Source organism: Neovison vison, chromosome 11, assembly GCF_020171115.1.
Source record: "Neovison vison isolate M4711 chromosome 11, ASM_NN_V1, whole genome shotgun sequence".
Lineage (NCBI taxonomy): Eukaryota > Metazoa > Chordata > Mammalia > Carnivora > Mustelidae > Neogale > Neogale vison.
The window spans coordinates 135,571,681-135,584,017 of NC_058101.1; the positions used below are offsets into that span (position 1 = coordinate 135,571,681).

Genomic DNA, 12,337 nt, shown 5'->3' on the forward strand with positions numbered 1-12,337 from the left:
CTAATCTTTGAATAGCTGTACATTTTAAAGAGAGAAAGCTAAAGCCTTAGGGACAACTTAATAAATGACTACAATTTGTTTTCATATGTATCCTTGCTGTTCTAATCTTATTAAGAAATAAAACATTCTGTTTAAAACTGCTGTTGGAAAATTCACAAATAATCAACAGAAGAGATTAAGTGAGCACCTTTATTGAGTTTGGAAATTGTTAACAGATCTTTATCATCTTTATCATACCATCTGTTTCTAAATGTTTTAATTGCACAAACACTCTGTCCTAACTTGCCTAAAAAAATTACATGTTGGAAAAGGAATTAGGGCAACATAGCCCACATTTTCTTGGTGAAGAGTACTGCACAGATGTTCAGGTAAAGGAAATTTGGCATGGCTATCAAATGGCCACAGGTAAAACAAACCAGAATTTCCACTCTGGCCTGGTATTTGCAACTGACAGTGTTGCTTTTCCACATGTGGATTCACAACATGCTCCTCTGCTTCATGCTGGAATTAGTGGATAAACCCAGACTATGAGGTGAGAACATACTTGTATAGTTTAATATTTTGGTAAAATGAAACTAGTGATAAAAATGTTATATTAATGATATATAACTAAATTGTGTAATAATTAAGCAAACTAGTAACCAGTTTTCATACATGATGTACTGTGTGTTAACTTACTAAAGACAAACTCCCTTTCTACTTCTTCTTCTCACTTTAAAAAACTTACTATATTAATACTTATTCTCATATTTCCTATTTGATCTAATATATGTAGTATTTTAGCCTCATTATCTTAGTCATGATGTTCATCATCAGCAGAACACTTAACCGACACACATGAAAAGAGAGATAGTCTGGACTTTCTATCTGGGAAGGCAGGGGAAATTGGCTGGGGTTATACAGAGGGGACAGGGAGGACACTCTCTGAAGCTCACAGGACTCTCTGGGGTGTCTCGTAGCATTTCCACATTCATTTATAAAAGTTAATAGAAAACTACAAAAACTAAAGCAGGATACCGAAGATTCAGACCCTTTGCACATGGAGGTTTAGTCACCTGGTTGAGGGCAAAAAAGGAAATCATGTAATTAGAAATAAAAGAAGGAAGTTGTAAACATCAACCATAGGGTCCCTCCCCTAAGTCTAATAATTTAATAATTTCAACCTTTTCCCTTCAGTCTCACAGAAGGTAATTGCTTCCTGCAGTTATTACCTTTATGATGTCTCTTATTTAGCCTTTTAGTTACCTAGTTAATAGCTTTTCATCCTAGTAAACTATTTTGTATACTAATTATTTCCATTCAGACATCTGGTATAGTTTGCCTTCTGGCTGGATCTTCTGGCTGCCTTCTGGCTGGACCATAACTGATAGATTCTCTTATTCACTGCTTTCCAAGTGCAGCTCCATGGGCTTCAATCTTATAATTCTTTCCTTTCCTTGAAATTTGAGGGGGCCTTGGGTGGTGAATTCCCATCTTCCTAGTTATCTCACCAGGTCCCATGGCACTGTTCATAGATCAGGCTGTCTTCATTTGTGCTTTAAATATCACAACGTAGAGCTTTGGGGACCCTCATGGAGGGTCCTCACGGTCCCCTACTAAGGGGCCTCATGGAGTGCGGGGTGAGAAATGTTGAGAAAATGGGTATAGGAATGGGCAGGGATCACATCAGGCAGACTTGTTAGGATTTGGTTGCAAGTTATGTACAGTGTGGTCACCATCTATCCGGGGATGGCCACCATGGAAATCAAAATGAAGATACTGAAGAGGGAGGGAAGTGAAGGAAGTATCTTCATGACAGAGAACTTTGGTTGGTTCCTACCTGCCAAGCAGCTGGAGCAGGTTAAAGAGAGTCAGTGGCCCATCTAGGCCCAAACAGAAGTCGACCTCTGTGTTTGCACATAGGTGTTTTCTGAACAGCTTGCAAAACATCATCAGTAAAGTCAGAACTCAAGAGTCAAATTTCTAGCCTGGCATCAGAAATTAATTTATGATATTTCATTATGTAGGTTGTAGCAGAGGCAACACACTTGAAGCATGATTAGAAATTCGGCAGAGCTAAGCTCGTTTGTAAGGCTAATGATAAGATCTGAGGAGGCAAGTGTGAGAAAAGTGTCTGAGAACAGGCTCAGAGATCATAACAAACAGGCTTGTAAAGGCATTTCATTCATATAGTGTCAGGTGTTGGGGAGCATTCATGAATACTTGATAGTATTTCCTTCCCTTTTGTACCAAGAAAGTCATAGGTCAAGAGAAACCCTACAGTGTATGTTTTATATGACAGTTTGCATCTCTCCTTCTAGAGTATGAGCTTATGGTAATAAATCCTCTCCAAAGATGTGTGCCAACTCTCACCCATTAGCTGCCTGTATATCTGTGCTCTATAAACTTCTTTATTATCTTATTGATAAATAGAGGAAAAGGGGAGGTAAAACTGACCTTTAATTGTATCCTTTGTGATAAACATTTGATGTAGAATCTTTAGTTACATAAATTCTGGTCATGAGGTGTGTTGGGGGTTGGAAATAGGAACTATGCAAAAGTAGCCAATGGGTCTGTAAAGTCTCCATCATTCATGACCTTAATAAGTCAAGCATTTGACTCACTGAAAGTGAAAAGATTGCTTAGCGTATTCCTCTTGCCACTACTTATATTTCAGCAGCAAAGCAATGGTTTAACTTATTTATTTAAATTTGTTTTAAAGAGTATTTATTTATTTATTTGTCAGAGAGAGAGAGAGAGAGAGAGAGCGAGCACAAGCAGGGGGAGAGTCAGGCAGAGGGGGAAGCAGGCTCCTTGCTGAACAGGGAGTCCGACGTGGCACTCCATCCCAGGACCCTGGAATCATGACCTGAGCCAAAGGCAGCTGCTTAACTAACTGAGCCACCTAGATGTTCCAATTTATTTAATTAAAAAATTATTTATTTTACAGAGAGGGGGGAAGGGCAGAGAGAGAAGGAAAGAGAGAGCCTCAAGCAGACTCCCCGCTGACCACGAAGCCTGACTCAGGGCTTGATCCCAGGACCCTGAGATCATGACTTGGGCCAAAATCAAGAGTCAGCTGCTTAACTGACTGAGACACCCAGGTGCCCCAAAGCAATGGTTTTAGACAATGGAGCAAAGAAGCCTGAGCTCTACAAATCAGCCATCCAGTTTAGGAGATCTCGAACACATAAGGACTGTGGACGTGTTCTGGAAAATATAAAGATCAACCAAAGCTGGGAACTGTCCCAGGAAGTAGAAAGAGGCTAGGGAGTCAAGAAGCTCGAACTTAAGTTCCCCTTCTACTCAATGCCTGTTTCATTCCACAGGGCACTGGTGACCCTCTGCAATTTTAGGCTTCATCTTTAGTCGTTCTTGCTCTGGCTTGCTGCATTGCCGCCACTCCATCCTATCCACTCCTAGAATACACCAGGCTGCTTCCCACCTGGCGACAACTGGGATTGCTGATTCCTCTGGCTAGAAGCAGGCTCCCCCTGTCCTCACTAGTCACTTTTGTCTTTGCACAGGGCTTTTCCTCATACTTTAGATTTCAGTTTTATGTTACTTTCTCAGAAGTTCCTGGTCTGGAGCAAAATGTAAGCATTTGATAAATATTTAGAGAATGAATGAATGATTTGTGGAGGCTGAAAGAATATATATGAAGAACTTTCTGAGGAATATAATGGAATGTTTGACAAACAGTAGGGGCTCCTGAGTTATTAGTTTCTTTGCTGTTCAGTGATTCTGAAACAGTCTTTAACCACACATGAAGAGTTAGCTTTTGTTGAAATCCTAACAATACCCATTAACCATTGAAATTTTTTGAGAGAGATATATATATATCTCAAAAAATTTCAATGTGACTTCTAGGTCACTAAATGTTTTAAAACAAAACCCATAAAAGAGAGAAAGAGAGCAGTGTTTACTATCTCTTTTATCCAAGGTTTTCTTTGTATTATCTTGCTTGGATTCCTCAAAACTTCCTCTGTGGTGTGTTTGTCTTTTATTAATTTTGAAAACTTGCTGGCCATTATGTTTTCAAACAGTTCTGCTTTGATTTCCTCTCTTTCTTTTCTGAGACTCCAATTATCTGTTTCTTTTAGACCTTTTAATGTTGTTTTATGTGGTTTCACAAACCTTACAAGCTCTTTTGTTTAGTCTTTTTTCTTTAGTCTGTTTCAATTTGGATCATTTTTACTGACCTATCTTCAGGTGCATTTTCTTTTCTTATGTTATGTCCAGCCTACTGAAGGAATTCTTCATCTTTGGAATGACATTTTTCACCCATTATGTTTCCATTGGACATTTATTTATTTATTTGTTTTGAGTTGTCACCTCTCTGATGAAATTTCTCATCTGTTTACATAAATTGTCCACCTTTTCCACTAGATCATTTAAAATTTTAATAGTTAAAATCAATCTGATAATGCCAACAACCTAGGCTATTTTTGGTTGGGTCGGATTCTGTTGGCTCTTTTATCTTTTGACAATGTCACTATTTTATATTTTGACAATGGGTCATTTTTTTTTCTCTTTTGAATATTGTACAATTTTGTTATTGAATACTGGGAATTATGTGTAAAAGAGCAATAGAGATGGAGATAAATAATTTGTATGCCCTGTAATGGCATGCCTTTTCTTCTATAAAGCTATTAGTGCTTATGTATGGGGTAGAAAGCAAGTCAGTATAGACTATAGTTGAGCTGGGTTTTATTGGTGCTTTAGTGCATCAAAGTCCTTTAATTCATTTCGTGGGGTACTGCTGCTGCCTTGTGCTTAGGATGAGACCTGGAGCACCAGAGTTTCTCTCAGTATCTTTGTTTCACCCTCAGATTTCGGCCACTTTGACATGACTGTGCCATGGAGAGGATTTCTAATAGTAGGTGATTATTCTTTGGTACTTGGTGTGAGACTTATAGTCATGAGAGGAAGATTTCTTGGTTTTCTTGCTCTGGTCTCAGTCTTAAGGAGGCCCTATGTGGCTCATCTTAGGGATAGGACTTTTTCAGAATTCCTGATCCTCCCCAGTAGCAAACATCCCCTGACTCCCTACTTGGTACAGGGTCTGCAGTACACTTGTCTCTTCTCATGGTCCTGGTATCAGGCAGGTTTTGCATAAGTGCTTTTTTCCCCCTGTATCTTTCCCACAACAGCAGCAGATGGCTTCTGTCTGCTGTCATTGAAGGATCTGGAACAGGTGGATTTCCTGCTCTTCCTTTCTGCTAGTGATAATAATCGTATTTCATAGTTTCAAATTGTTGCTTTTCCCAGAGATATGTGTGTTCCACCCCAAGAGTCCCAAAAGAGAACACTAAAATTTGGGTGCTGATTTTAAACTTATGGAAAACAGTTCATCTACAGCTTCCCCACAGTCCTTAACACCAAGATTCTTCTTGCTGATTAATTATAGTTTACTTTATCTTTAGTTCTCACAGATCTGGTTTATCTTCTTGCCCCATACTGCATTGTAGATGAATAAAGGAACATTAATCCACTTTTAAATTGATTAGATATAATGGCTTAGTAATTCTGAGAAAGTCGGGTGCATGAGGATAAAAAATTTTTGTGTGTGTGTTTCTTAGAAGAGCAATGGCAGTCCTTTTAGTCACTAGGGATGACATATGGAAACTGCTTTACCACATGCTCAGTTGCATCTGATGCAGACAAATTCCCACCTGCAGATTTCTGGTGCTTCCAAGGTAAGATTTTGAGATCACTTAAGATTCTAACTGATTTCTTAGAATATTGACTTCTGGTCTGTGCTTTATCTCCTGTAGGATGGAGATATATCTCATATGTTGATGATCTTCAGGTGTGTTCTATGTTTTTCCTTTGAGATATTTTCTTCTATTGCATGGATCACATTACTTCTAGGTCACAGACTTATGAAAGGCTGATGCACAATCTCAGACTTAAATAATGAAAACATTTTATATATCTTTTCAATTACTTTAAAAAAAGGAAATCTCAGTTATCTTTTTTTATTTTTAAAAATTTTTATTTAAATTCAATTTAATTAACATGTAGTGTATTATTAGTTTCAGGGGTAGAATTTAGTGATTAATCAATTGCATTTACATCCCAGTATGTTAAAGTTTTGTAATAAACACCATGTGTGAGAAGTAATAATATATCATTCTGAAGAAATAATATATACTGAGTTCTTTGTGCCTATTTGTAAAATAGAGATATCTTCATAACTCAACATCCTGGTTTCTCTCTGTCCCAAGCTCACTGTTTTTCAGGGAAATCCATTATCTTATACATAGTGTAAATTTACAAGCAAAAATTTCAAAGTAATATTCTTTGTATTTTAAGTCATATTCATTTACTTTTTTCTTACTTCACATAATAAGATCATAAATGATACATGATAAAAAGAGAAATAGCATACTTTTAAAATAATAAAAATAAAAAGTGGAGAGAGGAGTCAAGATGGTGGAGAAGTAGCAGGCTGAGACTACTTCAGCTAGCAGGAGATCAGCTAGATAGCTTATCTAAGGATTGCAAAGACCCACAAATCCATCGGCAGAGTGAAGAGAAGAAGAACAGCAATTCTAGAAACAGAAAAACAACCACTTTCTGAAAGGTAAGACTGGCGGAGAAGTGGATCCAAAGCGACGGGAAGATAGGCCCTGGGGGGAGGGGCTGGCACCCAGCAAGCGGCGGAGCAATGGAGCACAAAATCAGGACTTTTAAAAATCTGTTCCGCTGAGGGACATCGCTCCAGAGGCTAAACCGGGGCGAAGCCCACGTGGGGTCAGTGTGGCCTCAGATCCCGCAGGGTCACAGAAGGATTGGGGGTGTCTGAGTGTTGCAGAGCTTGCGGGTATTAGAACAGGGAAGCCAGCTACAGAGACAGAGCCGACAGTGAGCTCACAGCTCCGGGTTACCTTGAACCGGTCGCAGGCTTGGTGAGCTCGGAGTGTGACTGGAGGTCAGGCAGACGGGAGTTACTGGGCACTGTTCTCTGAGGGTGCACTGAGGAGTGGGGTCCCGGGCTGGAGACCAGGAGGCTGCCATTTGTATTCTGGTCCTCCAGAACTCTACAGAAAGCGCTCAGGGAACAAAAGCTCCTGAAAGCAAACCAGAGGGGATTACTCAGCCCGGCCTCTGGTAAGGGCGGTGCAATTCCTCCTGGGGCAAAGACACTTGAGAATCACTACAACAGGCCCCTTCCCCAGAAGATCAACAAGAAATCCAGCCAAGACCAAGTTCACCTACCAAGGAGTGCAGTTTCAATACCAAGGAGAGCAGCAGAATTCCAGAGGAGGAGAAAGCAAAGCACGGAACTCATGGCTTTCTCTCTATGATTCTTTAGTCTTGCAGTTAATTTAATTTTTTTTTCTTTTTCTCTTCTTCTGCTAAATTTTTTTTTAACTTTTACCCTTTTCTTTTTTAACTAGTTTATCTAATATATATATATTTTTTTCTTTTTTATACTTTTCCTTATTCATTTTCTTTTTTTAATTCTTTTCTTTTCTTTTTTCTTTCTTTCTGAACCTCTTTTTATCCCCTTTCTCCCCCCTCACAAATTGGGATCTCTTCTGATTTGGTTAAAGCATATTTTCCTGGGGTTGTTGCCACCCTTTTAGTATTTTACTTGCTCCTTCATATACTCTTATCTGGACAAAATGACAAGGTGGAAAAATTCACCACAAAAAAAAGAACAAGAGACAGTACCGAAGGCTAGGGACCTAATCAATACAGACATTGGTAATATGTCAGATCTAGAGTTCAGAATGACAATTCTCAAGGTTCTAGCTTGGCTCGAAAAAGGCATGGAAGATATTAGAGAAACCCTCTCCAGAGATATAAAAGCCCTTTCTGGAGAAATAAAAGAACTAAAATCTAACCAAGTTGAAATAAAAAAAGCTATTAATGAGGTGCAACCAAAAATGGAGGCTCTCACTGCTAGGATAAATGAGGCAGAAGAAAGAATTAGCGATATAGAAGACCAAATGACAGAGAATAAAGAAGCTGAGCAAAAGAGGGAAAAACAGCTACTGGACCATGAGGGGAGAATTCGAGAGACAAGTGACACCATAAGTGAAACAACATTAGAATAATTGGGATTCCAGAAGAAGAAGAAAGAGAGAGGGGAGCAGAAGGTATACTGGAGAGAATTATTGGGGAGAATTTCCCCAATATGGCAAAGGGAACAAGCATCAAAATTCAGGAGGTTCAGAGAACGCCCCTCAAAATCAATAAGAATAGGCCCATACCCCGTCACCTAATAGTAAAATTTACAACTCTTAGTGACAAAGAGCAAATCCTGAAAGCAGCCCGGGAAAAGAAGTCTGTAACATACAATGGTAAAAATATTAGATTGGCAGCAGACTTATCCACAGAGACCTGGCAGGCCAGAAAGAGCTGGCATGATATATTCAGAGCACTAAACAAAACAAAACGAAACAAAAAAACATGTAGCCAAGAATACTATATCCAGCTAGGCTATCATTGAAAATAGAAGGAAAGATAAAAAGCTTCCAGGACAAACAAAAACTGAAAGAATTTGCAAACACTAAACCAGCTCTACAGGAAATATTGAAAGGGGTCCTCTAAGCAAAGAGAGAGCCTACAAGTGGTAGATCAGAAAGGAACAGAGACAAAATACAGTAAGAGTCACCTTACAGGCAATACAATGGCACTAAATTCATATCTCTCAATAGTCACCCTGAATGTTAATGGGCTAAATGCCCCAATCAAAAGACACAGGGTATCAGAATGGATAAAAAAACAAAACTCATCTATATATTGCCTATAAGAAAATCATTTTAAATCTGAAGACACCTCCAGATTTAAAGTGAGGGTGTGGAAAAGAACTTATCATGCTAATGGACATCAGAAGAAAGCCAGGGTAGCAATCCTTATATCAGATCAATTAGATTTTAAGCCAAAGACTATATATAATAAGAGATGAGGAAGGACATTATATCATACTCAAAGGGTCTGTCCAACAAGAAGATCTAACAATTTTAAATGTCTATGCCCCGAATGTGGGAGCAGCCAACTATATAAACCAATTAATAGCAAAACCAAAGAAACACATCAACAATAATACAATAATAGTAGGGGACTTTAACACTCCCCTCACTGAAATGGACAGATCATCCAAGCAAAAGATCAACAAGGAAATAAAGGCCTTAAATGACACACTGGACCAGATGGACAACACAAATATATTCAGAACATTTCATGCCAAAGCAACAGAATATACATTCTTCTCTAGTGCACATGGAACATTCTCCAGAATAGATCACATCCTCGGTCCTAAATCAGGACTCAACTGGTATCAAAAGATTGGGATCGTTCCCTGCATATTTTCAGACCACAATGCTCTGAAGCTAAAACTCAACCACAAGAGGAAGTTTGGAAAGAACCCAAATAAATGGAGACTAAAGAGCATCCTTCTAAAGAATGAATGGGTCAACCAGGAAATTAAAGAAGAATTGAAAAAAATCATGGAAACAAATGATAATGAAAACACAACGGTTCAAAATCTGTGGGACACAACAAAGGCAGTCCTGAGAGGAAAATATATAGTGGTACAGGCCTTTCTCAAGAAACAAGAAAGGTCTCAGGTACACAACCTAAACCTTCACCTAAAGCAGCTGGAGAAAGAACAAGAAAGAAACCCTAAACCCAGCAGGAAAAGAGAAATCATAAAGATCAGAGCAGAAGTCAATGAAATAGAAACCAAGAAAACAATAGAACAAATCAATAAAACTAGGAGCTGGTTCTTTGAAAGAACTTATAAGATTGATAAACCCCTGGCCAGACTTATCAAAAAGAAAAGAGAAAGGACCCAAATAAATAAAATCATGAATGAAAGAGGAGAGATCACAACTAACACCAAAGAAACACAAATTATTATAAGAACATAGTATAAGCAACTCTACGCCAACAAATTTGACAATCTGGAAGAAATGGATGCATTCCTAGAAACATATAAACTACCACAACTGAACCAGGAAGAAATAGAAAGCCTGAACAGACCCATAACCAGTAAGGAGATTGAAACAGTCATCAAAAATCTCCAAACAAACAAAAGCCCAGGGCCAGACGGCTTCCCGGGGGAATTCTACCAAACATTTAAAGAAGAACTAATTCCTATTCTCCTGAAACTGTTCCAAAAAATAGAAATGGAAGGAAAACTTCCAAACTCATTTTATGAGGCCAGCATCACCTTGATCCCAAAACCAGACAAGGATCCCATCAAAAAAGAGAGCTATAGACCAATATCCTTGAGGAACACAGATGCGAAAATTCTCACCAAAATACTAGCCAATAGGATTCAACAGTACATTAAAAGGATTATTCACCACGACCTAGTGGGTTTTAGTCCAGGGCTGCAAGGTTGGTTCAACATCCACAAATCAATCAATGTGATATAACACATCAATAAAAGAAAGAACAAGAACCATATAATACTCTCAACAGATGCTGAAAAAGCATTTGACAAAGTACAGCATCCCTTCCTGATCAAAACTCTTCAAAGTATAGGGATACAGAGCACATACCTCAATATTATCAAAGCCATTTATGAAAAACTCACCACAAATATCATTCTCAATGGAGAAAAACTGAAGGCTTTTCCGCTAAGGTCAGGAACTCGGCAGGGATGTCCATTATCACCACTGCTATTCCACATAGTACTAGAAGTCCTAGCCTCAGCAATCAGACAACAAAAGGAAATTAAAGGCATCCAAATCGGCAAAGAAGAAGTCAAACTATCACTCTTCGCAGATGATATAATACTATATGTGGAAAACCCAAAAGACTCCACTCCAAAACTGCTAGAACTTGAACTTATACAGGAATTCAGTAAAGTGTCAGGATATAAAACCAATGCACAGAAATCAGTTGCCTTTCTCTACACCAACAACAAGACAGAAGAAAGAGAAATTAAGCAGTCAATCCCATTTACAATCTCACCCAAAACCATAAGATACCTAGGAATAAACCTAACCAAAGAGGCTAAGAATCTATACTCAGAAAACTATAAAGTACTCATGAAAGAAATTGAGGAAGACACAAAGAAATGGAAAAATGTTCCATGCTCCTGGATTGGAAGAATAAATATTGTGAAAATGTCTATGCTACCTAAAGGATCTACACATTTAATGCAATTCCTATCAAAGTACCATCCATCTTTTTCAAAGAAATGGAACAAATAATTCTAAAATTTATATGGAACCAGAAAAGACCTCGAATAGCCAAAGGAATATTGAAAAAGAAAGCCAAAGTTGGTGGCATCACAATTCCGGACTTCAAGCTCTATTACAAAGCTGTCATCATCAAGACAGCATGATATTGGCATAAAAACAGACACATAGATCAGTGGAACAGAATAGAGAGCCCAGAAATAGACCCTCAACTCTATGGTCAACTAATCTTTGACAAAGCAGGAAAGAATGTCCAATGGAAAAAAGACAGCCTCTTCAATAAATGGTATTGGGAAAATTGGACAGCCACATGCAGAAAAATGAAATTGGACCATTTCCTTACACCACACACGAAAATAGACTCAAAATGGATGAAGGACCTCAATGTGAGAAAGGAATCCATCAAAATCCTTGAGGAGAACACAGGCAGCAACCTCTTTGACCTCAGCCATAGCAACATCTTCCTAGGAACATCGCCAAAGGCAAGGGAAGCAAGGGCAAAAATGAACTATTGGGATTTCATCAAGATCAAAAGCTTTTGCACAGCAAAGGAAACAGTTAACAAAACCAAAAGACAATTGACAGAATGGGAGAAGATATTTGCAAATGACATATCAGATAAAGGACTAGTGTCCAAAATCTATAAAGAACTTATCAAACTCAACACCCAAAGAACAAATAATCCAATCAAGAAATGGGCAGAGGACATGAACAGATATTTCTGCAAAGAAGACATCCAGATGGCCAACAGACACATGAAAAAGTGCTCCATATCACTTGGCATCAGGGAAATACAAATCAACCACAATGAGATACCACCTCACATCAGTCAGAATGGCTAAAATCAACAAGTCAGGAAATGACAGATGCTGGCGAGGATGCGGAGAAAGGGGAACCCTCCTACACTGTTGGTGGGAATGCGAGCTGGTGCAGCCACTCTGGAAAACTACATGGAGTTTCCTTAAAATGTTGAAAATAGAACTGCCCTATGACCCAGCAATTGCACTACTGGGTATTTACCCTAAAGATATAAACGTAGTGATCCGAAGGGGCACGTGCACCCGAATGTTTATAGCAGCAATGTCCACAATAGCCAAACTATGGAAAGAACCTAGATGTCCATCAACAGATGAATGGATAAAGAAGATGTGGTATATATACACAATGGAATACTATGCAGCCATCAAAAG

At 38.6% G+C, this 12,337-nt stretch overlaps 1 long non-coding RNA gene across 2 annotated transcripts in view; it reads left to right on the top strand.

The window, feature by feature from the left end:
* Positions 1 to 454: 454 nt before the first annotated feature.
* LOC122919082 overlaps positions 455 to 12,337 on the top strand; it is a 52,975-nt gene continuing 41,092 nt past the window's right edge. For both annotated transcript variants that reach the window (XR_006386740.1, XR_006386741.1), the window contains exon 1: positions 455 to 532. This is a non-coding gene — a long non-coding RNA (uncharacterized LOC122919082). The remainder of the gene's footprint in view (positions 533 to 12,337) is intronic.